Source organism: Motacilla alba, chromosome 10 (genome assembly GCF_015832195.1).
Source record: "Motacilla alba alba isolate MOTALB_02 chromosome 10, Motacilla_alba_V1.0_pri, whole genome shotgun sequence".
Classification (NCBI taxonomy): Eukaryota; Metazoa; Chordata; class Aves; order Passeriformes; family Motacillidae; genus Motacilla; species Motacilla alba.
The window spans coordinates 13358892-13371177 of NC_052025.1; the positions used below are offsets into that span (position 1 = coordinate 13358892).

General features: G+C 46.3%; 1 protein-coding gene across 3 annotated transcripts in view; it reads left to right on the plus strand.

Moving 5' to 3' along the window:
* NTRK3 (neurotrophic receptor tyrosine kinase 3) overlaps positions 1-12286 on the plus strand; it is a 216634-nt gene that overhangs the window by 72267 nt on the left and 132081 nt on the right. The window lies entirely within an intron of this gene.

Below are 12286 nucleotides of genomic sequence, written 5' to 3' on the forward strand. Positions count from 1 at the left end.
TGCACTTGCCTAGGGCTTTGTTTTCTTCACGTAGACATTTCCTGAGTGGGTCCAGATGGGGTTCTGGCTGGGGTTTCTCCTATGCATCCTATGGAGATAGAATACAGGACATTTAATTAAATAGTGAATCTTCTACACCAGCTTAGGAATATTTAGTCCATATGTCCAATGATAAGAACCATCTGGTGGAGTGTACTGACTGGTGGGTGGAGTAGAGGAATGGAAGACATGGTTCCTGGGATCAATTCCCAGCTCTTCTACTGACTCACTTAGTGGCCATAGGCAATTAGCTGTCTTAACCTCTGCCTCTGCTCTAATTTCCCCATCTGTAATGCTGGGATGATGTTATGTGCTTTCTGGAGGGATTTGTCAGAACACTTTGGAAGTGCTTGGGCATGTGCCACTGATGGAGCTTTGAGATATGAATATGAAAAGGAAAAGTAACATCTGACTCCAGTGGAAGAATCAAAGGGGAGTGAAGTGAGCCTAATGTGAGTAACAAGTCTTGGTGAACAGATGTGTGTATGTGTTTAGAGGTGTTTGGATAAGTATGTCAGTGGATATTCTGCATTCCCAGAAACCAGAGGGGGGTGCCATAATGGGGCCTTGTGTGTGAAGTTCAATGGAGGCAAAATTGTTTAGCTAGAAAAGTCTGATTTCCTCCTCATCATGCTGTGTTTCTTCCAATTCTGATATGAGACCACAACCCTGCAAAGTTTCTGCAAGTTTTATTGGCTTTGCTTGGAGAAATGGAGTTAACAGAGGACAAATACATCTTCAAAACCAGGGAGATAAAGTCACAATTGTCAAAGGCACCACCATAGCCTCCTCACACTGCCCAAACCCTGCTCAGTTAACTCTTGGGCAGGAGACATCCTTTGTGGCACCCAGTGTGTTATCATTTACTAAGGAAAAAAAAAATCCAAACACTGAGTCTTTCTGGGCAAGTGTATCCCTGATTTGGGAGCTGTTTGTTGCCAGCTGATATATTGCCACTTGTTGTTGAAATCCCAGCTTGGCAGGCCTGCAGGAGCAGGTTTTTCCTGTTGATTTTGTCAGATGCAGAACATTGTGTGCTCATGTTGGACATGTTACCTAAAGCACCTCATGAGTCTCTCTGAGTACATCTTTTTCCTTCTGCTTCTCCAAGTGTTGAGCAGATGGTTTATTTCCTAGAGAGAGGTGAGCGTGGACTGACAAAGTTGGATGTCACGTTGTGTTTGGAAGGCTCCCTGGGCCAGCCTGATGGATTGCCCACCAACCTTAGAACCAGGCTGCCAAGTGTCCAACACCCCAGCTGCCTTTGTGGAAAGAAAGCCGTTGTGGCTTGAGGGGTGCGTGCTGGGAGAGGACTTTTCTTCTGGCTGGTGGCACACCCTCAGAGCACTGTGGCAGAGCCCTGACGGAGCCAGACCCGGTTACGGATCCAGGGTGGGAAAACCTGCAGAGCCAAGCGCGCCTCTGGAGCGCTGGCACCAACAAAAGCTCCTTTGAGAGAGGCTCTGACGCGCTCTGCTCCTCAGCTGAGCTGGCCCAGCCTGGCTCCCGGCCATCCCCCTGGCCTTCCCCTGCTCCCTCCGGAGAGGGCATTCATTAACACGGAACAGCAGAGGTCAGAGCCCCTTTCTGGCTGGGAGTGAACAGGGGTGGGCTGAGGCAGCTGGGGGGAGCCGGGAGCTCACTGGAGCTGGGGTGGTGGAGGCGGCAGGGAAATGGCAAACAAAGCTCCTTTTTTTTTTTGTGGAAAGTGGTGTTCCGTGAGCAACAGAGAGGCAGTGGAGCGAAAACCACTGGGAGAAACAACTGTTAAAACTGAGGCTCGTTGAAGTTGCAGGAATGCAGCCACTTGCTGAAGGGTCTTGTATCCAGAGGAGGGGCTGGGATGCTTTTTAAAGCCTTGTATTAGTGTGGGGAAAAAGAAAAGGGTCTTAACAAGCAAGACATTGAAATCTGGAGTCCTTTGGTTTACTCTGTGTCCCAAGGGGGTGGTTTTTTTTTTTTGGATGGGGTAGACCACATGGAAATAAGGAGTCTGATATCCTGCTCTCTGTCACTACTTGCTCCAACTCTGGGGCCAGTGTCCCACGTTCCCTGAGTGCCCACCCAAGGTGGAAAGCTTTACACCTCACCTCCTAGGGTCAGGCTTGTCACTACAACCCTTGTAAACAGTGTCTTCCAATCCAAGTTTAATCTCAGCAGATGACAGGAAATGAAATTTTGTAGTATAATAAAAAAGCCACATGCAAGTCCCAGGACTAAGAAAAATTAAATTTCATGAAAGAATAATAATGGCACAGAAAAGATCTGGGGCATACAAAATGTTCGGATGGCACAGTGATGGAGACTGTAAATACTTATGTTGATGGACTAAAATATATTCCCCTTTTAGTTGTTTTCTGTTACATTTGCAACTGCTTTGGGATGAAGGACGTGTACTCGTGCATATCTGTGATGTATTCCCGGTGCTGCACAACTTCAATAAAAACCAAATGGAATTAGCTGAGATATGCAGACAAAGGTGCTAGAGAAAATCTAGAGACAAGAGCACTTGTAGTTTTGCTGAGATTAACTGTTTTCCAGGCTCCGAGATTAAAAACTACTTCCATTGTCCAAACAAGGTTTTCTTCCTTGAGTGCCAGCTAATGGTTCAGACTTGGTTACAGCTGGCAAAGACTTGATTGGTTTGTAATCTGATTTCCTAAAGAAATAAGGCGTGTGATCATGCTGCCTCTCTGCACACACACAAGTGTGTGTGCACAGCTCTGCCTGCCTGGATTTCCCCTTTCTGTGCTGCAGCTTCTGCATGTGCTGGCCAGTTCCACCCGGAGGAGAGGGAACAGGACTTAGAGACACCTTTACAGGGATCGTGGAATTAAGGGAACTTAATAGAATGACAACTTAGTAGAATGACAACTCAGGTGATGTCCTGCTGATAAAAATGCCTCAAGGCTTCCTGGACATTGGAGAATTCATATGGAAGCTCAGCCTTGGACAGAAAAACACAGGGATCAGGGTTTCACGGGGTCTGCTGTGGTGGGTGGCGTGCACGTGCGTGCACATGCATATATGTGTTTTCTTTTGGAATAAACAGAAACAGCAAGGAGGTGGGGGAGAACCGAATGAACAGCAAACAAATACTGCCCACGCTTTCTGTAATGCTTTAGGAATCCCATTGCTATCAGTTTATTTGATATTTGCTCTAATCGCCCTGATCAAAGGGCTGGCACTGCCGATGTGCATGTGGATGTCAGAAATACTTGCAGAGCTGTTCCATTGTAATTTAGTGTTAGTTAAAAGGTACTTAAAGCAGTTGCCTATTTGATTATGATTGGGGGCCATTAACATTTTTTTCCATAAACAGATGGTTACTGTCCGCTGAGTTGATTGCAGAACAATTCCAGAGTTCTAATGCAGGAGGAGCTGCTCCTGCAAAGATATCTTGGGTGCCTGGCTTTTTGCTTTTGTTGATTTGGACTTTTAATTTATTTTTTAGTTTTTTTCCTTTTTTTTTTCCTCTTTCATTATGTAATTATTGCTACAGGTTCAGAGAGGGGGGAAATATATATGTATATCAGAGCCATGATTTGCCTTTCAGATGAGGATTAATTCTGTTCCATGTTGCTTTGGCCAAGCCTGGCTATAATCATACCCTGATTTTATTTTTTTTCTTCCCTGATTATTTTTTGTATAGGCATGGGCAAACCCTTAGCAGCTTGGAGAGCCTGCATATCAAGGGTTTGCTGCTCAGGAGAAATCTGTGATCAGGGCCCTTTCATTCCTTCCGGGAGCCTGCCATGTAGTGGGAGCAGGAAGAAAGAGCAAAGTACTGTCAACCTGGCACAGCCACCGGAGAGAAACAGCCGTACATCAGCAGCCACAGCTAATTCCAGGGACTTGGGGATGTATGGCTCTCCAGAGCAATGTGCTGGAAATGGGAACCCATTGCTGCTGTGTTCTTTGAGCTGGGTGTGAGATGTGTTGAGCCCCTGAAACATCCGAGCAGAGCGGCTGCATGGGACTGATGGAATTCAGGGGTTCTCCTTGCTGGTATCCTTCAGTTTGTTTGCAAATACCCTTGATATACTTCTACTCCTCAATATTACTTGGGTTTATTTGCCTGGGAAGTGGATTGAAAGGGCATGTGGTTTCACTGGGGCTTCCTTCTATAAATATCTGCTTATACTCTGCTGAAGTGCAAGCTGTGCTATTTTTATGTTTATTTATTTAATGCTTTCAAGGTGATAAAGCATAAAGCTCTTTGAGCTGCTGAATATTGCTTTCTATGACTGCCTGAAAGTAAGTTGTAGACTGGTGGGGGTCAGTGTCAGTCCCTCCTCCAAGGTAACGAGCAACAGGTAAAGAGGACAAGGCCTCAAGCTGCACCATGGGAGGTTTAGATTGGATATTAGGAAAAAATTTCTTCACTGACAGGGTGGTTGTCCACTGGAACTGGCTGCTCAAAGATGGGGTGAAATCACTGTCCCTGGAAGCATTTAAAAAAAACATGGATGTGGCACTTAGGGACACGGATAGTGGTAGAGCTGACAGTGTTAGGCTAACAGTTGGATTTAAAGATCCTAGAGATCTTTCCCTGCTTTAATGGTTTTGTGGCAAGTGTCTCCCCCTCTGTGCCATGCAGTCTGTGACAGGTATGGTGGCAGCAAGGGACAGCTGCTATGGAGCCCTGGGTTCCATGGCAAACCTTTGAAAGATCCCACCTGTCCCCTGGGCTGCTGTGACTGTGACAGGCTTCTGCTTCTCCTCTTTGCAAAGGCAGATCCACTCTCAATCCAGCAGTTAAATGCTCAGACCCCTTGTCCCGTTCTGGTGGTGTTGGTCTTGTGAAGATTTGGGAAGGTCACACTGTTCCTTGGTGCTGTCTGAAGGGGCAAAGAGCCACCCTTGGCTGGACAGGTGCATTGACCCTGCAGAAGAAAAGGTCAGGATTTATTTAGATCTAGAAATAAAACATTTTCCCACTCCCAGAAGTATTAATAGGTTATTTATAAAGGAAATGTAAAGTGCATTGACCAGCCATTATTTATTTTGGTTGCTGTTACAAAACCCAGGTGTCTTTTTTAGGCCACTGATGAAAGCAGGAAAAAAAAAAAATCAGTGGTGTTCAGGTGACCCAAGAAGCTCCAAGCCTGCTTCACGGGATATCCCTGCAGGCTCTTCCTCCCTGTGAATGACCTCCCTCACTCGGGGTGCCCGTGTTTGCTCCAGTCCCTGGCTGAGTGCTCCACCCCGGGTGCACCACCCGCCCTGAGGGAGCCCCATGGCAGAGCTGGTGCTTGCCCAGGGCAGCTCAGCATCAGCAGAGTCTCCTCTCAGACTTTCACAAACACTTCTCACATTGTGGTGTTAAAAGCTGCATGAGTGACCCTCATCTTACCTGGGATTCTGCATCAGCTAAGTTGCTGGAAAGAGATTGGCATTTATTTATTTATTAATGCATTTTTTAATTGAAGTGTCCCATTTCCAGCCTCAGAGCATTGGGTTTTCCACCAGCAAAGCACTAACAACTGGAAATGCTGGGAATGCTGCTCTTTGTAGCACTGGGCTGGCTTCTGCCTTTGTGTAAACTGTAGGAGTGAGAGGGTGAGACTGAGCCAGGGCTGCTTCCCTGGGACCACAGGGGTGGGAAGATGTCCTCCACCCACTCGCCATCCAGGAGCAACTCCATTGCCCCAAGTCCTCCTCCAACGCCTTGCACCCATGTTTGTCAGAGCTGTGAGACTGCCCAGGCTCAGCCAGCTCAGCAGCCTCCCCAAAGGACCATGCAGAAGGTGCTAATCCTCCCAGGGCTCCTCTCCACAGCACTGATGCTCCTGCCTGCCCGTTCCTTGCCTCCGTGTCTCCAGCCTCTCTTTGCTGCTTGCTCTGGTGGTGTCTCTGTCCTCACATGGCTTTGCTTTAGTGAAAGATGCTGGAATGACAGCAGAGAGCCAGAACAATTCTGTTGATCTCCAACAACTATTAAGCTATTTTGTTTAACCAATAGGACTAAGTCTGGTGAAGACCCACCATCTCCACAAACCTTGTTCTGTGCATTCTCATGTGCTTTTCTGCAGGCAGCCAAGGACCAGATGAATGCAAACTTTGATGTGGCTTTAATAAGGTGCAGGGCTGTGTTGGAAGAACCAAAGGACTTTAATTAATATTTTAGTTGTGGTTTGTACTGCACTTGTCCAGCTATTCTTTGAAAAAGATTTTGCTGCTGCTAATGCTGATAAATGGTCCTCTGGGAGGATGTCCCTGTTGAGTTTATCACCTCTTCTCCTCATGACTTGCTTGGAGGACTGTTGTTCATTGATGTGGTATTTAGCCAGGGATGCAGAAATCTGCCACTCTGTCCTTAAACCCTGGAGCAGGAGGGCTTTGCACTTTGTCAAGGGACAGGTGACTGTGATGTAAATGCAGGATTGCCAAGGGAAACCTTGGGCAGCTGTGAAGGCAAATGGAGAGAAAAAAAAAAGAAAAATGCTGCTTGGTTTTGAACCTGGGATGAATGTGCTTGAAGGAATGCCTGGAAATTCAGAGGCAGTGGAATAAACTCCCCAGGGAATGGATAAAAGCTGTCACCTGGGCTGTTCAAGCTTTGACTGGTAAAAGCACTGGGGAAGCAAATTGTAGAGAGCACTGGAGCATCTGATGATCTAATGGGCTTGTTCCATCTCCAAGTTCTATTTCTTGTGGTGCAATAGAGAGCCTATCTATGTCCAGGACAGTTCCAAACCTCCATCAGCAGCACCAGTATTTAGCATTTGTTGATGGAAGCTGGGTGCTCAGGCATCTAATTTCAATCTACAACCATGCTATTAAAAACCAATGGACCAGAAGATAATGCCTGTACACAAAAGCTGGGTAGTATTTTGTGCACAGGAGCAATAAATCACATTTGGAGTCTCATATTTTGTGTCTGAGGAGCAAGGGTTATAATCCAGCTTCTGTTTGGGACATTGGTCTTCAATTCAAGCCATGGCCTTGGATAATGCAGTAGAATAGAGGGATAGTCTGTTACCTTGAACCTGTCCTGTGGCTCAGGAAAGGGACTCAGGATGCCACTCAAACTGGCCGTAGGCCTTTCTTTGGATTCTGTGTATGAGAATCCACAGCTGGCTGCTGTCAGGATGATTGAGGGACAGCAAGCTGAGAATGATGGCCGGTACACCCCCAAAGACTCATCCCAGCCTCGTCATCAGCTGTCATGTGCTCTGCTCCACACCCAGGCTGTGTTGCAGGATCTCTCCTCTGCTCTCAGCATTGTGGCAGGAAAAGGCCTTGAAGCCTTGAAGGCCTTTTCCCACAGCCCCCTTGCTCCCTGTATCTGCTGGAACCTGGTAGCTCCAGAAAAGCTTTACTCTGGTCCTGCACCCACAGGAGCTACCAGCCTCTTCTGGAAGGGACTGTTTCACATGAGGACCCTCACACTGCAGCCCAGCATCACATGCACCTTGGTGTTGGGGAGGTTTTGTGGCTCTGCTGGCTGCCCTCAGGTCTTGTGAAAGACCTGACTTCATGACCAGCAAGGGGGTTTCCCGACCAAAAATGTGAGAAAGCTGTGTTGGATCAGATGCCCGTTTAGAAGCAGTCTCTGGGCAGGTGATTTTGCCACATCTGCCCTCAGTGTCACTCAAACTAAAGTAATGCACAACTTCAAAAACTGCAGAGGATGAAAAACCATACAGTTACAGCAAAGAAAAAGGAGATGTCTGCTTGGATTTTGGATTAAAAACTCTTTGGCTTGCTTCTCATTCCATGTCAACAACCTGTAAGAACCTCCATCTCCATCTTCTCTCCATGCCAGCTCATGCTTCATCCTCCCCAACAAACTGCTAGCTCTTCCCAGCCTAACACAGTCAGAAATCAGACAAGAGGCTGTGAATTAGTGTGAGAGGAAGAACATTGCTTTCCTTCACTGTTTTTTCTTCGTAGTACAATTCACAGGGCAGGAGCTGAGATGTCAGTGCCACAGCACCTCTGGGGTGGGCAGTGCCAGAGGGGCTCCCTGGCTCATCCCTGTCTTCCACCTCCTCCTGCAGGAGCCTGAACTGGCCTTTTTGTTGCTGACAAGACAATTTCATCCCAGTGCTCTAAGAACTCTTGTGACATCCCCAATTTTCCAGATGGATAATGAAAACCTGCGAGCGGCGCGGCGGCTTCCGAAGCGCTCGCCTGTGGAGCTGTGTCCATCGGTTTCATATCTGCTGACAGGGCTTAATAATCATTACACTGAGTGGAGCTGGCACTCGGGGAGGCAGGTAAAGACACTGCTGCCCAGGGGCTGAGACACCTTTCTCACCATGCAGAGGAGAGCTGAGAATCAGACCTGGAGGTGCTCATGCTGATGGGCCAGTTTCTGCCTCTCCTTGTGCCAGGCTGTGCAGCAATGCAGGAGATGCTGACCAGATCTCCTCATCTCTTGCTCAGGAGCTTCTTGGCACCCTCTCCTGGCATCCAGGGATGCCCCTGAGTCTGACCTAGGGGCTCCCATGCTTCCACTGGGCCACTGCTTTGGAAAGAGCAGAACAGAGCCAAGCTTTCCCCAATCAGCAGGTGCAGAGTCCGTGCAAATAGCAAAGCATGTCTTTATCTAAAGTGGCTATGATAATGGTATGAAAAAAAACAAACACCTATAATTTTGAGGTAACATGGTCTAGGATCAATATTTATTCTTATTGCTGTTTTAATTTGTCTAACAATTTTTCATTTGTTTTTTGGGTAAAGTCCCATGACCATCCCTGTGCACACAGCAGTGGGATGCTGCAGCAGGCCTGAGTAAGGAACTCTGGAACAACAGGGCAGGGCAGACACTCCTTCTGCTGGTGGGGTGCAGTGCTGGGGAACTGGCTGCTGAGGCCTGTTGGGAGGAGTGCATTGTGCAGAGTGTCTGTGCTGGTCACCAAAAGGTGCTCTGGAGCTGGACCCAGGGGCAGGGCAGGTTGCTGCCAGAGAACTGCTCAGTCTGTTTATTTAACTCATGACATGCTTTTGCATCCCATCCCCCTGGCATTTCATCCTTGGGTCTGTTGCAGCTGGTTCTTCCTGCAGTGCTAAACAAGGTTGTGGATGCAAACCCTCCTTCATCCCAGCCCAGTCCTTCCAGCACCACCATCACATGTTTTTGCTGTTGCCCTTTGCTGAAGCTCCCTGGTGTGTGGGAGTGTCCTGTCCCTGCACCCAGAAGGGTTGAGGATTACCCCAGGTTGGGTCCCCCAGTGCTGGATGGGATCAGTTCTCCCCTGTGCAGAGCATGGTCCCACTGTGTGCTCCCCTGCAGGCTCATCACCTGTTTGCAGCCTGTGGTCACCACCAGCCCATCTCGACATCAACTGATTTCCAGGTCCCTGCCTCCCAGTAAATTGGTGATTTACCACTAAAACTTTTATTGAATGTTTCTGAAGCCTACATCTTTGTTTTCTTACTTCTGCCCGTGTTTGCTGGCTGAGGGATACATTGCATTGCCCCCGTGACTTTGTGCCTTTGGTGCCTCTTGACTTAAGAGAAGGCAGCTGAGCTGGTGGGAATGAACCAGCTCTGCTCAGTCACTGAGCCTCATAGCCGTAGTGGCTTCAGAAATTATGATGGCCCCACCTTATCCCTTAAATAGACATATACTGCCATGTAGACTGGCTTAAAGCTCTGCCATAGTTATGCCACCCAGACTGGCACTAGCAGGGAAGAGCACTGTAAATCAAATTTACTGTTATATTAGAGTGAAAGTGCTCATATCCAAGCCAGTTTGAATTAATTTTTCAAGAAAGTTTTTCTCTGAGACATTATCAAATATATTACAGTCTTCATTGACTAATTTTGTAATTCAATCAGGGGAAAATAAGGCATTGAAGGTAGTTCAGCATGATTTGTTTTTATAGACCAACTGCTTCATCCTCTTGATTCCACAATCACTTAGCCTCTTAAATATTTTTTTCCCTTTGATTTTTCACTATAAATTTAAAGTTAGGTTTATTAATTTATTCTTCACACCAGGCAGGATAACAAATACAAGTTTTATGCATATATGTGTACATAAAGGGAAAAGTCTTTACAGATTTAGAGAGCTACTGCCTTCTTGACAAGTTTCTCAGCCTGGAATTAAATTGGTTGCAGTGTTTAGTAATGAGACTTCATGCCTTTTGGGCTGCTGAGTGTTTCTCAGAGTATCCTGCTCAGGTCTATCCCTCTGTGTGAGAGAAAGAGAACAAATATTGCTGAGTTTTCCAGTAATAATTTTCTTAGCTGTTTTAACCATTATTTAATTTTCTTTCTCTCTGTTTTTTATTATTTTATTTTGGTTCATGCTTTAATTATATTTAAGGAGTATTAATTCTTCTATATCCTGTTTGTTCTCAATCTCCCTTGATCTAAGGAATTGTGATAGAAATTGAAATTAGATACAGCTTTTTACTTCTGAATGCAGAAATCCCATTCCACCCTTCTGCTGCAGGGCAGCTGGATTTTAGCTATTTCTTCCTTTTTTTTTAATATTGTTATTTAATTCTTAATAACAAAACATATTGTCTTCCCTGTGTTTCTTTTCTATCTAAATTCATTATGCTGCTGGTTTATTTAGGAGCAATTTGGGCTTATCCTCTCTGCTTAAAGATTTCAAGTAATGCCTCTTGGCTGCTGCTGTCTGGTAAGGTGCTATTGGAGTTAATGGGATGCCAGCATGTGCCAAAACCCCTCATCAGCAGAGCACAGAGCTCCACTCTGGCATGTTAAAGCTGAAGTTCTAAGGGCAAAGCAAGGCACTTTTCTACCTTTTGATATGTATAGGTAAAGGCATTGATTTAAGTTCTGCTGAAGCCACTATGATCAGGTTGCACCAAAGAAAGTCACTTCCTCCTAAGCGCATCCCAAGGGAGCAGCTGGAATCTGTGTTGGGTTTGGGGGTGCTTCAGCAAAGGGCCTCTCACTTGGGTTTGCTCCTGCCACAGCTTTGCCAGTCTCAGATGAGGGTTTTGGGACCAGCCTTAGGGCCAGGCTTTGTGTTAATCTGCCAGAAAGGAATGAAGTTCTGCTTTCCTGCTAAAAGAGGAGAGAGGTGCTATTAAATTTTGTTGATTGAGTTTTTTACTAGGATGTGCTACTGGGCTTTTGAATGCCTGCCAGGTGCCTCTCTTTTTTTAATACCTTACTTTGTTACTTCATTGAGGCAAAACCTGGCATTTATTTACCTGCTATTAGACAGCTTGCAGAAAGCTGTGTAAGCTCTCCTTTTGCAAAAGGTACATTAGTTCAAATTCCTAGTTGCTTTGTGGCTCTGCTTTGATACCTGCCTTTGGAAACCTTCCTGGATGCAGGCAGGGAGGCAACATGCTGTCTGAACCTGTGCCTTGAGGATGAATTCTGGTTTCCAACCAGTGGCAGAAATGTATACACTATCCTTGGATCAGCTTTTACCTTTAAATTCCTTATTTTTTTTTTTTCTACAAAAACAAAATTTGTGGTTTTCAAAACCAGCAGGCTTTTGTGCAAATTCAGGATCCTCTAACATCCTCTATTCTTAGTGGAGAACCTTAAGTTTTGAACTCAGTACTTGAGTGCTTTTCCCAAGAGCCATTTCCAAGTATTTTACTGTCAGAAGTCGGTGCTAAGCTGGCATGTACACACAAGGCTCTGTGTGCTTCAGGACCTCTGAACTCTTCTATGGCACACAAATTCTGGAGGTTTTATGGCCCTTGCACCACCAGTATCTGCAGTGCACTATGAATACAAAGGTGTTGGGACGTTCCAGGCAGAAGAAATGAGTGTGTGGAAGGAGGAGGGAGAAGCAATGCAGCAGTCCAGGCTCTTATTGGACAAATCCTTCGTGTCACCCTCACCAAAGCAGGTAGACAAGGAGGAAACTCCTCTTTCTTCTCCTGTGGAGCACAGGCATGGAGGGGGGAGATTCAGCTGGGGAGGGGCTTTATGAAGCTGTTAATAGCTGGTGGTAAGTGCCTATTTGTCTACTTGTAGCTTCAGAGCCCACGAGTGGCTGGAGGTCCCATTTGGCAGGCTCTGTAAGGATAAATAATCTTGGCTGTAATTTGCACTAATGATTTCCTAAGCACGCTGGCATGTCTTGATCAGTGGAGGAGGAGGGAAAGCAATACTTCTAGCTTTTTTTGGGGTGTGAATAGGGAAGGCAGGAGGAGGCTGGGGAGAGGAGGGAGCAGCAAGTGTTTCCCATTTTGGTTAGTGGTGTGGGAGATGGAAGGTTGGTGGTTGAATTTTAATTTCTTTTATTGGTCTGGTAAGACAGTAGCTATGGGAGATGCGTTACCCACGGATGTGG